Source organism: Palaemon carinicauda, chromosome 5, assembly GCF_036898095.1.
Source record: "Palaemon carinicauda isolate YSFRI2023 chromosome 5, ASM3689809v2, whole genome shotgun sequence".
NCBI lineage: Eukaryota > Metazoa > Arthropoda > Malacostraca > Decapoda > Palaemonidae > Palaemon > Palaemon carinicauda.
In genome coordinates this window covers 156,217,429-156,238,518 of record NC_090729.1, presented here as the reverse complement: position 1 = coordinate 156,238,518, position 21,090 = coordinate 156,217,429, and the positions used below count along the sequence as shown (strand labels likewise).

At 39.7% G+C, this 21,090-nt stretch overlaps 1 long non-coding RNA gene across 1 annotated transcript in view; it reads left to right on the top strand.

Moving 5' to 3' along the window:
- The window catches only part of LOC137641550 (uncharacterized), a 37,285-nt gene extending 18,286 nt beyond the window's left edge, over positions 1-18,999 (top strand). The window contains exons 2-4 of the long non-coding RNA XR_011044546.1: positions 15,893-16,062; positions 17,229-17,315; positions 17,528-18,999. This is a non-coding gene — a long non-coding RNA (uncharacterized lncRNA). The remainder of the gene's footprint in view (positions 1-15,892; positions 16,063-17,228; positions 17,316-17,527) is intronic.
- The last annotated feature ends 2,091 nt before the right edge of the window (positions 19,000-21,090 follow it).

The window sequence follows — 21,090 nt, the reverse complement described above, 5'->3', positions numbered from 1 at the left end:
GGAACTACTAAGTTAGGTGGGTCTGTTTGGTTCTGTATCCCTTTACAAATCTCGTGTTAAATAATCATGTTTTGCCCTATTTTCGCACACCCAAAATCCCAGGTTCTCACCTGTCCTTTGGGAAGGGTGTTGTTCATTACAGCGGAATAGCTTATTTTGTGGAAATAAAGGTAATTCGTTAAAAGCACATCGTTTACTCTGAAGTTTTTTTTTTTTTTTTTTTTTTTTTTTTTGTCTAGGTTGTGACGTTCGTTACAGACTTAGGAAGGTTGTGACGTTGGTTACAGACTAAGGAAGGTTGTGACGTTCGTTACAGACTTAGGAAGGTTGTGACGTTCGTTACAGACTTAGGAAGGTTGTGACGTTCGTTACAGACTTAGGAAGGTTGTGACGTTCGTTACAGACTTAGGAAGGTTGTGACGTTCGTTACAGACTTAGGAAGGTTGTGACTTTGGTTACGGACTTGTGCTGGTAGTGACTTTGGTTACGGACTTGTGCTGGTAGTGACTTTGGTTACGGCCTTGTGCTGGTAGTGACTTTGGTTACGGCCTTGTGAAGGTAGTGACTTTGGTTACGGACTTGTGAAGGTAGTGACTTTGGTTACGGACTTGTGAAGGTAGTGACTTTGGTTACGGACTTGTGAAGGTAGTGACTTTGGTTACGGACTTGTGCTGGTAGTGACTTTGGTTACGGACTTGTGAAGGTAGTGACTTTGGTTACGGACTTGTGAAGGTAGTGACTTTGGTTACGGACTTGTGCTGGTAGTGACTTTGATTACGGACTTGTGAAGGTAGTGACTTTGGTTACGGACTTGTGAAGGTAGTGACTTTGGTTACGGACTTGTGAAGGTAGTGACTTTGGTTACGGACTTGTGAAGGTAGTGACTTTGGTTACGGACTTGTGAAGGTAGTGACTTTGGTTACGGACTTGTGAAGGTAGTGACTTTGGTTACGGACTTGTGAAGGTAGTGACTTTGGTTACGGACTTGTGAAGGTAGTGACTTTGGTTACGGACTTGTGCTGGTAGTGACTTTGGTTACGGACTTGTGAAGGTAGTGACTTTGGTTACGGACTTGTGAAGGTAGTGACTTTGGTTACGGACTTGTGCTGGTAGTGACTTTGATTACAGACTTGTGAAGGTAGTGACTTGTGCTGGTAGTGACTTTGATTACAGACTTGTGAAGGTAGTGACTTTGGTTACGGACTTGTGAAGGTAGTGACTCTGGTTACGGACTTGTGCTGGCAGTGACTCTGGTTACGGACTTGTGAAGGTTGTGACTTTGGTTACGGACTTGTGAAGGTAGTGACTTTGGTTACGGACTTGTGAAGGTAGTGACTTTGGTTACGGACTTGTGAAGGTAGTGACTTTGGTTACGGACTTGTGCTGGTAGTGACTTTGGTTACGGACTTGTGAAGGTAGTGACTTTGGTTACGGACTTGTGAAGGTAGTGACTTTGGTTACGGACTTGTGCTGGTAGTGACTTTGATTACAGACTTGTGAAGGTAGTGACTTTGGTTACGGACTTGTGAAGGTAGTGACTCTGGTTACGGACTTGTGCTGGCAGTGACTCTGGTTACGGACTTGTGAAGGTTGTGACTTTGGTTACGGACTTGTGAAGGTTGTGACTTTGGTTACGGACTTGTGCTGGTAGTGACTTTGGTTACGGACTTGTGCTGGTAGTGACTTTGGTTACGGACTTGTGCTGGTAGTGACTTTGATTACAGACTTGTGAAGGTAGTGACTTTGGTTACGGACTTGTGAAGGTAGTGACTTTGGTTACGGACTTGTGAAGGTAGTGACTTTGGTTACGGACTTGTGAAGGTAGTGACTTTGGTTACGGACTTGTGAAGGTAGTGACTTTGGTTACGGACTTGTGAAGGTAGTGACTTTGGTTACGGACTTGTGAAGGTAGTGACTTTGGTTACGGACTTGTGCTGGTAGTGACTTTGGTTACGGACTTGTGAAGGTAGTGACTTTGGTTACGGACTTGTGAAGGTAGTGACTTTGGTTACGGACTTGTGAAGGTAGTGACTTTGGTTACGGACTTGTGCTGGTAGTGACTTTGGTTACGGACTTGTGAAGGTAGTGACTTTGGTTACGGACTTGTGAAGGTAGTGACTTTGGTTACGGACTTGTGCTGGTAGTGACTTTGATTACAGACTTGTGAAGGTAGTGACTTGTGCTGGTAGTGACTTTGATTACAGACTTGTGAAGGTAGTGACTTTGGTTACGGACTTGTGAAGGTAGTGACTCTGGTTACGGACTTGTGCTGGCAGTGACTCTGGTTACGGACTTGTGAAGGTTGTGACTTTGGTTACGGACTTGTGAAGGTAGTGACTTTGGTTACGGACTTGTGAAGGTAGTGACTTTGGTTACGGACTTGTGAAGGTAGTGACTTTGGTTACGGACTTGTGCTGGTAGTGACTTTGGTTACGGACTTGTGAAGGTAGTGACTTTGGTTACGGACTTGTGAAGGTAGTGACTTTGGTTACGGACTTGTGCTGGTAGTGACTTTGATTACAGACTTGTGAAGGTAGTGACTTTGGTTACGGACTTGTGAAGGTAGTGACTCTGGTTACGGACTTGTGCTGGCAGTGACTCTGGTTACGGACTTGTGAAGGTTGTGACTTTGGTTACGGACTTGTGAAGGTTGTGACTTTGGTTACGGACTTGTGCTGGTAGTGACTTTGGTTACGGACTTGTGCTGGTAGTGACTTTGGTTACGGCCTTGTGCTGGTAGTGACTTTGGTTACGGACTTGTGCTGGTAGTGACTTTGGTTACGGACTTGTGCTGGTAGTGACTTTGGTTACGGACTTGTGAAGGTAGTGACTTTGGTTACGGACTTGTGAAGGTAGTGACTTTGGTTACGGACTTGTGCTGGTAGTGACTTTGATTACGGACTTGTGAAGGTAGTGACTTTGGTTACGGACTTGTGAAGGTAGTGACTCTGGTTACGGACTTGTGCAGGTAGTGACTCTGGTTACGGACTTGTGCAGGTAGTGACTTTGTCTACGGACTTGTGCAGGTAGTGACTTTGTCTACGGACTTGTGAAGGTAGTGACTTTAGTTACGGACTTGTGCTGGTAGTGACTTTGGTTACGGACTTGTGCTGGTAGTGACTTTGGTTACGGACTTGTGTAGTTTGTGACTCTGGCTACGGACTTGTGCTGGTAGTGACTTTGGTTACGGACTTGTGCTGGTAGTGACTTTGGTTACTTACTTGTGCTGGTAGTGACTTTGGTTATGGACTTGTGCTGGTAGTGACTTTGGTTACGGACTTGTGCTGGTAGTGACTTTGGTTACGGACTTGTGAAGGTAGTGACTTTGGTTACGGACTTGTGCTGGTAGTGACTTTGGTTACGGACTTTTGAAGGTTGTGACTTTGGTTACGGACTTGTGAAGGTAGTGACTTTGGTTACGGACTTGTGTAGGTTGTGACTCAGAGTACACACGTGTGGGTATTATTTTAGTAAAACTGGGGAGGGGGTGCAAACATTACTAATGAAAAAAATGGGTTATATATAGGAAGACTCGAGTTTTTTTTTTTAATGACCTTTAATTTCCTCGCAAAAAAAAATATTAAGATACACCTAATATATCCTAGGTAATAGGGGACACCCAGCGGGAACTATTGGTATGGATGGGGAAAATTTACTACCGAAATATGGGGATCCTCGGTAAAACTTTAGAAGCATGCTGCCCTCAATATTGAAATAAATAATAATCACCTACATGGAAAGAGAATTTGAAAAACTCTATAGATAGCTTTTATTCGATTGAACGAGGTAGAATTAATGATGATTGATAAGTTTTACCTCAGTTTTCCTCAAGTCGGTTGAGACGTTTCCTCTATGGTAATGTTTACTTTTAATGAGCCCCTTGTCTCACTTTCTTACGCAAATACAAGCAGTTCCAATTATAGTTAATTGGCCGAGAGCTGTGACATCCTTATGTCGTAACGGCTTCATAACCTATTACGAACAACCTAAGTAGAAAGCAGTTCTACAAAGATTTCAGCGGAGTAATAAAGTTACCTTAATGTCCACTGGTATCAGTGCTTGACTGAATAATTGGAATGAAGGAAAGCCGCCATAAGTGTAGTTGCTATGGCAAAGGCAGCGGCTGGACTTATTGGCATTGATTTTGACAAAAACCTAATTTCTACGGATGGTGTGCAGTGCAAGTTGGTTATGAATCATTTTCTTATTTTTCTAGTGGTTATATTGAACTAGTCGATGAATATACTAAAGATACTTAACTCTTCAGGAAAAGTGTTGCAAGTGCTATGGTTTATTTGTAGGATTGACTAAACCGGAACGCCTTTAGTGAACAAAGGACAAGAGGGAAGTACTGTACAATCTATTTCGAAACTTTGTTATAGATATATGGGATAACTTTACTAGTACAACGCTTCTGTTGGGATTGTCTAGACTTGAAGTGTCAACCATAAGATAAGGAATTATTTGTGATTTGGTTTATCATGTGTGAAGATTTATTTGAATTACTTTTTGTTAATGATCTGAGAAGAGGGATCGGGGGAGAAAAAAAAGTCCCCGGGCTTGGGGTTGTGATCTGGGAAGGTTTGTGACTTAGGAATGGGGATCCGGAGCGCTTGCCCCTTGTTAGGAGTTGTGACCTGGGAACTACTAAGTTAGGTGGGTCTGTTTGGTTCTGTATCCCTTTACAAATCTCGTGTTAAATAATCATGTTTTGCCCTATTTTCGCACACCCAAAATCCCAGGTTCTCACCTGTCCTTTGGGAAGGGTGTTGTTCATTACAGCGGAATAGCTTATTTTGTGGAAATAAAGGTAATTCGTTAAAAGCACATCGTTTACTCTGAAGTTTTTTTTTTTTTTTTTTTTTTTTTTTTTTGTCTAGGTTGTGACGTTCGTTACAGACTTAGGAAGGTTGTGACGTTGGTTACAGACTAAGGAAGGTTGTGACGTTCGTTACAGACTTAGGAAGGTTGTGACGTTCGTTACAGACTTAGGAAGGTTGTGACGTTCGTTACAGACTTAGGAAGGTTGTGACGTTCGTTACAGACTTAGGAAGGTTGTGACGTTCGTTACAGACTTAGGAAGGTTGTGACTTTGGTTACGGACTTGTGCTGGTAGTGACTTTGGTTACGGACTTGTGCTGGTAGTGACTTTGGTTACGGCCTTGTGCTGGTAGTGACTTTGGTTACGGCCTTGTGAAGGTAGTGACTTTGGTTACGGACTTGTGAAGGTAGTGACTTTGGTTACGGACTTGTGAAGGTAGTGACTTTGGTTACGGACTTGTGAAGGTAGTGACTTTGGTTACGGACTTGTGCTGGTAGTGACTTTGGTTACGGACTTGTGAAGGTAGTGACTTTGGTTACGGACTTGTGAAGGTAGTGACTTTGGTTACGGACTTGTGCTGGTAGTGACTTTGATTACGGACTTGTGAAGGTAGTGACTTTGGTTACGGACTTGTGAAGGTAGTGACTTTGGTTACGGACTTGTGAAGGTAGTGACTTTGGTTACGGACTTGTGAAGGTAGTGACTTTGGTTACGGACTTGTGAAGGTAGTGACTTTGGTTACGGACTTGTGAAGGTAGTGACTTTGGTTACGGACTTGTGAAGGTAGTGACTTTGGTTACGGACTTGTGAAGGTAGTGACTTTGGTTACGGACTTGTGCTGGTAGTGACTTTGGTTACGGACTTGTGAAGGTAGTGACTTTGGTTACGGACTTGTGAAGGTAGTGACTTTGGTTACGGACTTGTGCTGGTAGTGACTTTGATTACAGACTTGTGAAGGTAGTGACTTGTGCTGGTAGTGACTTTGATTACAGACTTGTGAAGGTAGTGACTTTGGTTACGGACTTGTGAAGGTAGTGACTCTGGTTACGGACTTGTGCTGGCAGTGACTCTGGTTACGGACTTGTGAAGGTTGTGACTTTGGTTACGGACTTGTGAAGGTAGTGACTTTGGTTACGGACTTGTGAAGGTAGTGACTTTGGTTACGGACTTGTGAAGGTAGTGACTTTGGTTACGGACTTGTGCTGGTAGTGACTTTGGTTACGGACTTGTGAAGGTAGTGACTTTGGTTACGGACTTGTGAAGGTAGTGACTTTGGTTACGGACTTGTGCTGGTAGTGACTTTGATTACAGACTTGTGAAGGTAGTGACTTTGGTTACGGACTTGTGAAGGTAGTGACTCTGGTTACGGACTTGTGCTGGCAGTGACTCTGGTTACGGACTTGTGAAGGTTGTGACTTTGGTTACGGACTTGTGAAGGTTGTGACTTTGGTTACGGACTTGTGCTGGTAGTGACTTTGGTTACGGACTTGTGCTGGTAGTGACTTTGGTTACGGCCTTGTGCTGGTAGTGACTTTGGTTACGGACTTGTGCTGGTAGTGACTTTGGTTACGGACTTGTGCTGGTAGTGACTTTGGTTACGGACTTGTGAAGGTAGTGACTTTGGTTACGGACTTGTGAAGGTAGTGACTTTGGTTACGGACTTGTGCTGGTAGTGACTTTGATTACGGACTTGTGAAGGTAGTGACTTTGGTTACGGACTTGTGAAGGTAGTGACTCTGGTTACGGACTTGTGCAGGTAGTGACTCTGGTTACGGACTTGTGCAGGTAGTGACTTTGTCTACGGACTTGTGCAGGTAGTGACTTTGTCTACGGACTTGTGAAGGTAGTGACTTTAGTTACGGACTTGTGCTGGTAGTGACTTTGGTTACGGACTTGTGCTGGTAGTGACTTTGGTTACGGACTTGTGTAGTTTGTGACTCTGGCTACGGACTTGTGCTGGTAGTGACTTTGGTTACGGACTTGTGCTGGTAGTGACTTTGGTTACTTACTTGTGCTGGTAGTGACTTTGGTTATGGACTTGTGCTGGTAGTGACTTTGGTTACGGACTTGTGCTGGTAGTGACTTTGGTTACGGACTTGTGAAGGTAGTGACTTTGGTTACGGACTTGTGCTGGTAGTGACTTTGGTTACGGACTTTTGAAGGTTGTGACTTTGGTTACGGACTTGTGAAGGTAGTGACTTTGGTTACGGACTTGTGTAGGTTGTGACTCAGAGTACACACGTGTGGGTATTATTTTAGTAAAACTGGGGAGGGGGTGCAAACATTACTAATGAAAAAAATGGGTTATATATAGGAAGACTCGAGTTTTTTTTTTAATGACCTTTAATTTCCTCGCAAAAAAAAATATTAAGATACACCTAATATATCCTAGGTAATAGGGGACACCCAGCGGGAACTATTGGTATGGATGGGGAAAATTTACTACCGAAATATGGGGATCCTCGGTAAAACTTTAGAAGCATGCTGCCCTCAATATTGAAATAAATAATAATCACCTACATGGAAAGAGAATTTGAAAAACTCTATAGATAGCTTTTATTCGATTGAACGAGGTAGAATTAATGATGATTGATAAGTTTTACCTCAGTTTTCCTCAAGTCGGTTGAGACGTTTCCTCTATGGTAATGTTTACTTTTAATGAGCCCCTTGTCTCACTTTCTTACGCAAATACAAGCAGTTCCAATTATAGTTAATTGGCCGAGAGCTGTGACATCCTTATGTCGTAACGGCTTCATAACCTATTACGAACAACCTAAGTAGAAAGCAGTTCTACAAAGATTTCAGCGGAGTAATAAAGTTACCTTAATGTCCACTGGTATCAGTGCTTGACTGAATAATTGGAATGAAGGAAAGCCGCCATAAGTGTAGTTGCTATGGCAAAGGCAGCGGCTGGACTTATTGGCATTGATTTTGACAAAAACCTAATTTCTACGGATGGTGTGCAGTGCAAGTTGGTTATGAATCATTTTCTTATTTTTCTAGTGGTTATATTGAACTAGTCGATGAATATACTAAAGATACTTAACTCTTCAGGAAAAGTGTTGCAAGTGCTATGGTTTATTTGTAGGATTGACTAAACCGGAACGCCTTTAGTGAACAAAGGACAAGAGGGAAGTACTGTACAATCTATTTCGAAACTTTGTTATAGATATATGGGATAACTTTACTAGTACAACGCTTCTGTTGGGATTGTCTAGACTTGAAGTGTCAACCATAAGATAAGGAATTATTTGTGATTTGGTTTATCATGTGTGAAGATTTATTTGAATTACTTTTTGTTAATGATCTGAGAAGAGGGATCGGGGGAGAAAAAAAAGTCCCCGGGCTTGGGGTTGTGATCTGGGAAGGTTTGTGACTTAGGAATGGGGATCCGGAGCGCTTGCCCCTTGTTAGGAGTTGTGACCTGGGAACTACTAAGTTAGGTGGGTCTGTTTGGTTCTGTATCCCTTTACAAATCTCGTGTTAAATAATCATGTTTTGCCCTATTTTCGCACACCCAAAATCCCAGGTTCTCACCTGTCCTTTGGGAAGGGTGTTGTTCATTACAGCAGAATAGCTTATTTTGTGGAAATAAAGGTAATTCGTTAAAAGCACATCGTTTACTCTGAAGTTTTTTTTTTTTTTTTTTTTTTTTTTTGTCTAGGTTGTGACGTTCGTTACAGACTTAGGAAGGTTGTGACGTTGGTTACAGACTAAGGAAGGTTGTGACGTTCGTTACAGACTTAGGAAGGTTGTGACGTTCGTTACAGACTTAGGAAGGTTGTGACGTTCGTTACAGACTTAGGAAGGTTGTGACGTTCGTTACAGACTTAGGAAGGTTGTGACGTTCGTTACAGACTTAGGAAGGTTGTGACGTTCGTTACAGACTTAGGAAGGTTGTGACGTTGGTTACAGACTAAGGAAGGTTGTGACGTTGGTTACAGACTAAGGAAGGTTGTGACGTTGGTTACAGACTAAGGAAGGTTGTGACGTTCGTTACAGACTTAGGAAGGTTGTGACGTTCGTTACAGACTTAGGAAGGTTGTGACTTTGGTTACAGACTTGGGAAGGTTGTGACGTTGGTTACAGACTTGGGAAGGCTTAGTGACACTTTTTACACTTGTGAAGGCTTAGTGACTGTTTACACTTGTGAAGGTTTAGTTATACACTTGTGAAGGTTTAGCAACTCTGGTTACACACTTGTGAAGGTTTAGTGACTTTGGTTACACACTTGTGAAGGTTTAGTGACAAATGTTTTTAAGGTTTAGCGACTCTGGTTAGACACTTTTGAAGGTTCAGCGACTCTGGTTAAGACACTTTCGAAGGTTTAGCGACTCTGGTTAGACACTTTTGAAGGTTTAGCGACTCTGGTTAGACACTTTTGAAGGTTTAGCGACTCTGGTTACACTTTTGAAGGTTTAGCGACTCTGGTTACACTTTTGAAGGTTTAGCGACTCTGGTTAGACACTTGTGAAGGGTTAGCAACTCTGGGTACACCCTTGTGAAGATTTAGCAACTCTGGGTACACCCATGTGAAGGTTTAGTAACTCTGGGTACACCCATGTGAAGGTTTAGTAACTCTGGGTACACCCTCGTGAAGGTTTAGTTAATCTGGGTACACCCTCGTGAAGGTTTAGCAACTCTGGGTACACCCTTGTGAAGGTTTAGCAACTCTGGGTACACCCTTGTGAAGGTTTAGCAACTCTGGGTACACCCTTGTGAAGGTTTAGCAACTCTGGGTACACCCACGTGAAGGTTTAGCAACTCTGGGTACACCCTCGTGAAGATTTAGCAACTCTGGGTACACCCTCGTGAAGGTTTAGCAACTCTGGGTACACCCTCGTGAAGGTTTAGCAACTCTGGGTACACCCTCGTGAAGATTTAGCAACTCTGGGTACACCCTCGTGAAGGTTTAGCAACTCTGGGTACACCCTCGTGAAGGTTTAGCAACTCTGGGTACACCCTCGTGAAGGTTTAGCAACTCTGGGTACACCCACGTGAAGGTTTAGTAACTCTGGGTTCACCCACGTGAAGGTTTAGCAACTCTGGGTTCACCCACGTGAAGGTTTAGCAACTCTGGGTTCACCCACGTGAAGGTTTAGCAACTCTGGGTTCACCCACGTGAAGGTTTAGCAACTCTGGGTTCCCCCACGTGAAGGTTTAGCAACTCTGGGTTCACCCACGTGAAGGTTTAGCAACTCTGGGTACACCCTCGTGAAGGTTTAGCAACTCTGGGTACACCCTCGTGAAGGTTTAGCAACTCTGGGTACACCCTCGTGAAGGTTTAGCAACTCTGGGTACACCCTCGTGAAGGTTTAGCAACTCTGGGTATACCCTTGTGAAGATTGGGATGGTTTAGTCAATCTAGTTACACACTTGTGATGGTTTAGTCAATCTAGTTACACACTTGTGATGGTTTAGTCAATCTAATTATACACTTGTGAAGGTTTAGTGACTTGTTACACCCTTGTGAAGATTTAGCAACTCTGGGTACACCCATGTGAAGGTTTAGCAACTCTGGGTACACCCTCGTGAAGGTTTAGTTAATCTGGGTACACCCTCGTGAAGGTTTAGTTAATCTGGGTACACCCTCGTGAAGGTTTAGCAACTCTGGGTACACCCTCGTGAAGGTTTAGCAACTCTGGGTACACCCTCGTGAAGGTTTAGCAACTCTGGGTACACCCTTGTGAAGGTTTAGCAACTCTGGGTACACCCTTGTGAAGGTTTAGCAACTCTGGGTACACCTACGTGAAGGTTTAGCAACTCTGGGTACACCCTCGTGAAGGTTTAGCAACTCTGGGTACACCCTCGTGAAGGTTTAGCAACTCTGGGTACACCCTCGTGAAGGTTTAGCAACTCTGGGTACACCCTCGTGAAGATTTAGCAACTCTGGGTACACCCTCGTGAAGATTTAGCAACTCTGGGTACACCCTCGTGAAGGTTTAGCAACTTTGGGTACACCCTCGTGAAGGTTTAGCAACTTTGGGTACACCCTCGTGAAGGTTTAGCAACTCTGGGTACACCCTCGTGAAGGTTTAGCAACTCTGGGTACACCCTCGTGAAGGTTTAGCAACTCTGGGTACACCCACGTGAAGGTTTAGCAACTCTGGGTACACCCACGTGAAGGTTTAGCAACTCTGGGTTCACCCACGTGAAGGTTTAGCAACTCTGGGTTCACCCACGTGAAGGTTTAGCAACTCTGGGTTCACCCACGTGAAGGTTTAGCAACTCTGGGTTCACCCACGTGAAGGTTTAGCAACTCTGGGTTCACCCACGTGAAGGTTTAGCAACTCTGGGTTCACCCACGTGAAGGTTTAGCAACTCTGGGTACACCCTCGTGAAGGTTTAGCAACTCTGGGTACACCCTCGTGAAGGTTTAGCAACTCTGGGTACACCCTCGTGAAGATTTAGCAACTCTGGGTACACCCTCGTGAAGGTTTAGCAACTCTGGGTACACCCTCGTGAAGGTTTAGCAACTCTGGGTACACCCTCGTGAAGGTTTAGCAACTCTGGGTACACCCACGTGAAGGTTTAGTAACTCTGGGTTCACCCACGTGAAGGTTTAGCAACTCTGGGTTCACCCACGTGAAGGTTTAGCAACTCTGGGTTCACCCACGTGAAGGTTTAGCAACTCTGGGTTCACCCACGTGAAGGTTTAGCAACTCTGGGTTCCCCCACGTGAAGGTTTAGCAACTCTGGGTTCACCCACGTGAAGGTTTAGCAACTCTGGGTACACCCTCGTGAAGGTTTAGCAACTCTGGGTACACCCTCGTGAAGGTTTAGCAACTCTGGGTACACCCTCGTGAAGGTTTAGCAACTCTGGGTACACCCTCGTGAAGGTTTAGCAACTCTGGGTATACCCTTGTGAAGATTGGGATGGTTTAGTCAATCTAGTTACACACTTGTGATGGTTTAGTCAATCTAGTTACACACTTGTGATGGTTTAGTCAATCTAATTATACACTTGTGAAGGTTTAGTGACTTGTTACACCCTTGTGAAGATTTAGCAACTCTGGGTACACCCATGTGAAGGTTTAGCAACTCTGGGTACACCCTCGTGAAGGTTTAGTTAATCTGGGTACACCCTCGTGAAGGTTTAGTTAATCTGGGTACACCCTCGTGAAGGTTTAGCAACTCTGGGTACACCCTCGTGAAGGTTTAGCAACTCTGGGTACACCCTCGTGAAGGTTTAGCAACTCTGGGTACACCCTTGTGAAGGTTTAGCAACTCTGGGTACACCCTTGTGAAGGTTTAGCAACTCTGGGTACACCCACGTGAAGGTTTAGCAACTCTGGGTACACCCTCGTGAAGGTTTAGCAACTCTGGGTACACCCTCGTGAAGGTTTAGCAACTCTGGGTACACCCTCGTGAAGATTTAGCAACTCTGGGTACACCCTCGTGAAGATTTAGCAACTCTGGGTACACCCTCGTGAAGGTTTAGCAACTTTGGGTACACCCTCGTGAAGGTTTAGCAACTTTGGGTACACCCTCGTGAAGGTTTAGCAACTCTGGGTACACCCTCGTGAAGGTTTAGCAACTCTGGGTACACCCTCGTGAAGGTTTAGCAACTCTGGGTACACCCACGTGAAGGTTTAGCAACTCTGGGTTCACCCACGTGAAGGTTTAGCAACTCTGGGTTCACCCACGTGAAGGTTTAGCAACTCTGGGTTCACCCACGTGAAGGTTTAGCAACTCTGGGTTCACCCACGTGAAGGTTTAGCAACTCTGGGTTCACCCACGTGAAGGTTTAGCAACTCTGGGTACACCCTCGTGAAGGTTTAGCAACTCTGGGTACACCCTCGTGAAGGTTTAGCAACTCTGGGTACACCCTCGTGAAGGTTTAGCAACTCTGGGTACACCCTCGTGAAGGTTTAGCAACTCTGGGTACACCCTCGTGAAGGTTTAGCAACTCTGGGTACACCCTCGTGAAGGTTTAGCAACTCTGGGTATACCCTTGTGAAGATTGGGATGGTTTAGTCAATCTAGTTACACACTTGTGATGGTTTAGTCAATCTAGTTACACACTTGTGATGGTTTAGTCAATCTAGTTACACACTTGTGGTGGTTTAGTCAATCTAATTATACACTTGTGAAGGTTTAGTGACTTGTTACACAATTGTGAAGGTTTAGTGACTGGGTACACTCTTGTGAAGGTTTGTAGTGATTTGTAAGCAATCTTAGTACTTTTTTATTTTTTTTTTTTTTTTTTTTTTTTTGCTGATTTACTTCATTTACTACCGTAAGTGGAATTGCTGAGTAGTTTGACCTATTTAATGGGGACTTGGGCAAAAAACTTGAGTATCGGTCGATTAAAATGAAGTATATTTCTCACTCTGTTTACTATTGGGAGACTGGTTCATGCACAAGTTCCCTGGGTTCTAAAACGGACCGTGGCTGATTCGGACCAGGCTGACTCGGACCGTTTTCTGGCTCTTTCAGACCTGTATTAAGGCTGATGCGGCCCTTCATGGTTGGTTCATTCGGACCTTATATACACACCTATTACTGAGCATACATTTCAAAACAGCCTAGAAAATGGTCCAAATGAGCCTTACTAGTTATCCGAATCAGCCTAAATACATGGTCCGAATCAGCTTAGGACCGAATCTGATCCGAATCAGCCGCATTCACCAGCATGACTATAATCAAATGAAGTCTCTTAAGATGGAAGTAAAAATTATTTCTAATTTTGTTTAATGATGTTATAAATACTAGTGAAGTGAAATTAGCTATAAGAAATGGACGTGTTGGCTATATTGGTATTTTTCTGATTAATGGGGGCTGGGGCATAGAAACTTGGTATCGGTTGATTAAAATGTGAAGTCTCTCTCTGTCCATTGTTTTAGAAGACTGGTGGGGAGTTATTGGCATTGTGCATGCGTTGCTTGCATTCGCTTGTACAAGCAGTTTTTTCTAGGATGTAATTATTACCTAGCTTTTTTAACCAGTTATGAGCTTCCAAATATGTATTCATAAGTTCCTTGATGTTGTCCAACAGCCCTTTTTCCAACCCCGCCCCACTCCCTTCAGTTTAAACTTTGACTACCTTCACCAGAGAGACTTCTCCAAGAACGAAGTAAAATCGTTATTTCGAAATTCAGTCGAATTTAATCTTTTGGTAATTGATTTGAATGAAAACTCCTTCCGTTTAGTATATAGCTATTGTTGCTCATGTGAAAGGAAAAAATATCCCCGAAATAATTATCAACGGGCTGCTGTGCGCAGCACATGCCTACCACTTACCAGAACATAGGAGCAGTGAGTTTTATTTGCAAGCGAAGCGAGCCACTGCTGAGCAAAAACCATTAGAAGGACCAAGTGAATCAGAAAATAAAAATTTTAATTTTCATCCACTTATATGAACCATATATCTTTTTAATCGCTTCTCTTGTGTTAATTTTTAAATTCGGTCCCTTATTATTGCTGCAAATCGCCTTTTTTTTGCATTCCCCCGTCAAAAAAAAAAAAAAAAAAAAAAAAAAAAAAAAAAAAAACCTGGTTTCCCACTAGGGTCCCCATAATTCTTTATAAGGGGGTACAAAAACTCATTGTTTGCCCAAATAATCCTGTTCATAAAAGCAAGAAACATAAGATAGCGATTACGAAAAATATATGGTTCATGTATTTGGCTAGAAATTAAGGTATCCTATGTCTACCCAAAGTTTAGTTTAATTTAATCCATTTAGTTTTTCTATTGTTGAAAATGCTCTCCCTTCAATATATATATAGCTTTTGTTGCTCATATGAAAGTGAAAATATTCCTGAAATAATGACCTACGGGGCTTGAGTGTAGTTCAAAATGAACCGCTTGCGAACACACAGCAGTGATGTAATAATTTCACAAGCGTAGAGACACGGCAGAGCAAAAACCATTAGAAGTGAAGTGAATCATTGACAAATGCTTTAATTTCCAGCTACTTGAATTAACTATATTTTTTTTCGAACTGGTCATCTTGTGTTTATTTTGCATTTCTAATAATAATTATTGCTGCAAATCACTTTTTTTGGAAATTTCTTCACCCATAAACCACGGTTTACCACAGGAGTCTCCCATTATTGTCTTAAGGAATGGCGATCCAAAACTCTTTAAGAGTAGTTTGACCAATAATCATATTAAGAAATGCGTAAAACACGCATAGAAAAAAATTTAAGTTTTATGTAATAGGCTCGAAATCAAAGTATCCTATATTTACCCTATTGAGTGATATTACAATATTTTTCTGCAAAAGAAACTTAGTTTCTAGTTTTCACTTTTCTTTAGCACTTCCATAAAAGGTTAGTTTTGATATTGATAACCTACATGTCTTCGATTTTGTTATAATATTTAACCAAGAATGTCGGCTTCAGTAACGCTGAAATGTTCTAATAACTAAGTTTATCTCTTAATTTTTTTTTTTTTTTACAACTTTATCTTCCGCTTTTAGGATCAATTTTGGTGTTAATGTGACGTTTTACCTACCGTAAATTTCTCGGGACAACTTTCAGAGATTTGAGCTTTCCTGGGGATTTTGACTGCATTTAACTTTACTTTAAGTTGGACGCAACTACCTGTTATTAGAATTAGTAAACAAAGTTCGGTTTTTTAATGTTGACAAAGAAGTATAGAAGTTTTTCACAGAATTAGTGAGGATGAAGCGAATGAACTTTTTGGAATTTGACGCAAAATGTTTAAAATCTTTAAAGAATGATTTATATGGAATTTGGAAGTCAGTGTTACTAGCGTTTTTGTTAAGTTTATGAATATTACATTTGTACATTTGAATTTTCAATTTGTCCGAAAGTTATTTCGGCAGTTTCATAAGTTAAACTTTTTATTTTAGTCATGCCGTTTAAGCGGGTTAGCAAATTAAGATTCTTTGAAAAAAAAAAAAAATTAAAAAATTGATATATTCGGCATAAGTTATAATGGAAATTTAGTATTTTAGTTATTAGTTAACAAAATACATTTCTTGCTAGATAAGAATGATCAACTTTTTCTCGCTAGTAATAAATGTTTTCAAGTGAAGTCTTTTAGGTGGCAGAAAAAAATTGCCGAAATATTTGGTTTGATTAATCAGTTTTCTTTTCCAGACTTTTAATGATGATAGCGATTGAGGTGCTGAAGCTTGAACGATGAACTCGATGGAAACAATCTTAAAGAAATTTTAAAAAGGAGGATTTCATTCAGGTGAAGTGGAGCAAATTGATTAAAAGAACTTTCACTTGGAAAGTGACCCATAAATTCAAAAACTTCAGTACTGGTAGGTGGACAAACTTCATGTGACTTTACCTTCATGGCTGTTATGTAAATAACAATGAATGTTATTTTAAATTTAACTTTTAAAACTTTAAAATTAAGATTATCGTTTAAATTAGGAGTTAGAATTTGGGCAGATTTAAATGGGAGTCATTCCTGGTAAAATAATTTATTTCTTAATTTCTACAATTTCTGAATTACTTTGATGCAACTTTAATTATCAGAAGGGGCACAGTAATAGGGAAATCTAATACATCAGAAAAAGAATCTTAATAAAAGAATATTAAATGTACAATAGGTATCCAGCTCAGGTAAATGGAAATGTAGACTTGAAAATGCCTTTATATATGAACATATTGTTTGGCGTTAGTTATCGCAAAGTATTTCTAGGATCAATTTAGTTTTGATGGGCAGATATTTTGTTGACAAATGTAAATGCACCTGAAATAATAACTAAATTGTCTACTATAGAAAAGAATATAAAATATTTATATTATAGAGAGAAGGAAATTAAGTGACAATGTTTTTTCTTCATAGATTTCGGCACAGTTTACTTGGGTAATTTATCAGTCTATTGCCATTGAGTGGAGATACCTTAAATCAGCAAAGTTGTATTAGTCATGGTTACCCATACTAGGTTGGTTTGCTGTGAACGATGAGACTAGCAAGTCTCCCCCATTACCAATCCGCACTGGTCAGCTTGATGGAAAATGGCCCGACCTCAGACATAAGGACATTTCTGAGGTTTTTATATTGCAGTGGATTAGGAACAGCTGCGTTTTTTGTTGTGGTATATTATAAATTTAATAAGTTACTTTAGTGTTCTAAGTTTTTATTTCTAAGCCGTTAAATAGATCTTTGCATGTCATTCAATGAAAGACTTATCATATAACGAACGTCTTTTCTGCGAAATATAAAATTTGTGAAAGTACTTGCATAATGCGATTCAGAATGTGAATCTCTATAACTTGTAAGAGTGGGAATCTCTATAACTTGTAAGAGTGGGAATCTCTATAACTTGTAAGAGTGGGAATCTCTATAACTTGTAAGAGTGGGAATCTCTATAACTTGTAAGAGTGGGAATCTGTATACTGTAGCTTCCAATATAGCGAATGTGTATACTGTAGCTTGAAAGGTTTTGAATTTTTTTTTTTTTTTTTTTTTTTTCAGATTGGTCAGATGTTCAGCTTCATGCAAAAGAAAGTGTTGAAACTATGGGTTTTCAATTATTAGAATGACACAAATCTATTTTGAAATGTAAGAGGAACTAGTCATTTACTTTTTATAAAAACCCATAATGATTTTTTTTTACTTTGATCTGGTCCAATGTGATATATGAAATATTCTTATTTAATACAGTTAACAAATATTGCTTGATCCTTCCAAGGTAAAGAGTAGGTTTGCTTCTGGCAAAGATGGGATTAGTCAAAAGATCTAATGTGTACACTATATGCTTTGATTTCCTCCAGGTGTATTTGAAACTCTTGTTTGAAGCTAGGAAAGAAAGGAATTGCATACAGGTTGAACATAAAACGCCAACAGTAAACAGATTAAGAAAAGTCAAGAACGAAATGATTCGGAGAAAAATGATAGAAAAGACTACCAAAAAATCTATGAAATGAATTAAGACTATTGTAGCAAAAATACTTAGTTTGCATTTAAAGTTACTATTGGTGTTTATCAGAATGTAATAAATAGCCCTTTACCTATTATTGCAATTTGATTATTTCAATATGATTTTCCCATCTTTTCATAACTTCTCTGATCCCGTTTTTTTAGCATTCTGGGTTTTTAATATTTCTATTGCGGAATTTTCTTCATGCAATGAGTTTTCTCTTTATCTGTTGTACTTGTCATTTCTATTGCCTATTGAGTTGTCTTCTAATCTAATCTATATTTTTCATACTCAGTGGAAAAACTCTATACATTGTGTTCAAGAATTTCCTATATAGAACTATTGAAAATTTTATTTGAAAGTGTTACCTATATGAATCTTCTTGGCATATAAGAAAATTGGTTTTTCTTTAGATTAGCCCTTTCAAGTAGGTCTTTTAAATTGAAATTTTTCCTTTAAGGGTTAGACTAGATTTTGATAACTATTTGCCCTCATTAATGCTTAATTCTTTGCCATGTTTTAGGAGAGCTTAATAATAGAGGAGCTTATACGGAAATGGCTAGCTCAGTATTTTTGTACCAAAGAAATAGTTTGATATTTCAGGTATTGTGGAATTACACTGACTGAAAAGTAATTTGCTGCCATTTCACCGGTACAATTGAGAAACATAGGTATAAGTGAATAATACCTTTGAATTTTTTTCTTTGAAACAAAATTGAAAACGAAATGAAATGTAGCACATGTAAGATTCTGTTTATTCTTTGAAACAAAACTGAAAACGAAATATAGCACATGTAAGATTCTGTTTATTCTTTGAAACAAAACTGAAAACGAAATATAGCACATGTAAGATTCTGCTTATTCTTTGAAACAAAATCTAGAAAGAAATGTAGCACATGTAAGATTCTGTTTATTGTTTGAAACAAAATTGAAAACGAAATATAGCACATGTAAGATTCTGCTTATTCTTTGAAACAAAATCTAGAAAGAAATGTAGCACATGTAAGATTCTGTTTATTCTTTGAAACAAAACTGAAAACGAAATATAGCACATGTAAGATTCTGTTTATTCTTTGAAACAAAACTGAAAACGAAATATAGCACATGTAAGATTCTGCTTATTCTTTGAAACAAAATCTAGAAAGAAATGTAGCACATGTAAGATTCTGTTTATTGTTTGAAACAAAATTGAAAACGAAATGTAGCACATGTAAGATTCTGTTTATTCTTTGAAACAAAATTAAAAACTAAATGTAGCACATGTAAGATTCGGTTTATTCTTTGAAACAAAATTGAAAACTAAGTGTAGCACATTATTAGATTAAAGTAAATTCATTATAATTTAATTAAGTTGTTTATACTTGTCCAACCTTTTGATCTTGTTTTAGTTTTAAGTTTATTAAAGTTTTTTTTTTTTTTTTTTTTTTTTAGTTTAATGAACTCTGTACGAGTCATATGACTTCAGTTTTGCTTTGTTTTCCACCTTCTCCCCCGGTATTAGTGAACCACTGAAGTTCCTTATTAACGATCGTTGTTTTCTTTCCTATGAGCTGTGTTGACTCGAGTGGAAGGCTTGATCGAATAGTGTTGATAAGTGACGGGCAGTTAGTTCCTCCTCACAGCCTGACGCTTTGCCACTTCCTTTGGGGAATTTTTGGATTTTAAGGAATCACGTCCTTCGATACTTTGTGTGTGGTCGCTGGTGTTTATCACCCGCGGCATTCATCAGCCACGTTCCTTCCCTCGTTCGTAGGAGGATATACGAACGAGTTGGCCCGGCGTGCGAGATCCGTTGACGTCCCGGATTCTCGGAGGCTACCACCTTTAGTGTTCCCGTGGCATTTTGGATTGCCTTCAGGCATTGCAGCTTGACCCGGTTGACCTGCTCATCGCCGTCAGTGAGTTCTTGGAACTCGTGGAGATACGTAGGGTGGCATACTACAGGTATGAGATATTTTTAATTGTTATTTACGACGATCGTGGATCGCCGAGTACCTGTAGGTGTGCACGCCCTTGTTTGCAGTACGGTCTTCTGGACCTTGTATGGCCTGATGGGACAATCTACCGAGCTTTTTGTGATGATTCCCATTGTATAATTTGTAAGATAATTATTTTCATAATTCATTGTTTATTAAGTTAAGTTTAACGTTTAAGTTAGTTTGTGCTAGGTAGGAGTAATATTAAGTTTCCCACTTATGTTCTCTTTCTTCCTTCTACCTATCTCAGTTTGTTAGTTTAGATTTTTCTGGCCAGTAATTTGGAAGGTAGCTGCCTGAAATGTCATATTTAAAAATTTCCCATTTCTTAGTTTAGGGTTTAATTTAGCTGTAGGTGATCTTTTAAAGATCTTAAGGTTGGTTTTCCTTTGATTAGTATATTGATTTATTTTGCTTATTATTGTTACCAACCCATTACTTTTTTTGTGTGTTTGTAAATATTGTAACTTTTGTTGGTGTTTGTTCTCTTGTTCCCAAGTTGCTGTGTTACATTTTTACTGACCGCAAATTTCTGAATGGAAAGAACCCTTGAAATTACGGCCGTAACACGCATGTAAGATTCTGTTTATTCATTGAAACAAAATGAAATATAAATGTGCAAAATATTTTGTTTCATTGCCGTAACTTGTCTAATACTTAAGCAAAGAATAGGAAGTTTGTAATTGGAAAATGTTGTAAAAACTGACACGTTTGTGTGGATAGGTAGTTACCAATATGTAAAGCAGAAGTATAGTCATAAGTTCATGTATGTAAATTTACTTGAAAAGTAAAACTAAATTTAATATTTAGTTATATACTCGGGTTAAGTGGAGTGGGAGTGGAAAGTTGATTTGTCGCTGTAATAAACCAGAGTTTTTAGCTTTTATTTATTCAACATGTATTAAATAAAAGTACTTGGATCCTTTTATACTCATTATTTCAGATTGCATTGTTCAAGTTAAATTTGACTTGGTGGATAATATTTAATCAAGATACTGCAGATAGGTAAATTTTACTAAATTCAGTTTCTGAAATCTTGAATTTTTTACGTAGTCAAGCAATTCTAAATTTTGGTAAATGCTAATTTTGTAATCTAATATTTTTAAAGTTCAGTTTTGTAATCTAGCATGGTTTATCACATAATAAATTTTTCAGACCTAGGTACTAAATGCTTATTTTGTAGCCTAGTCATTTTAAAAACTAAGTTAATGAGAATTAGCTTACAGAAGTTTTGCCGTTTTGCCAATTTATTAATATTTCATTTGCACCCGTAAGTTGCATAAAAACTTCAGAGGATTGTGAGACGAGATGTATATTGGAGCAAGAGAACAGGCCTAAAATATAACACAAGTTGTGTGGTAAACATGTTGAAGAGTAAATCTAATAGAAAATCTGATTTTTTCATTAACCATTTTAAACGCTTTATTTGAAAAATGCAGTA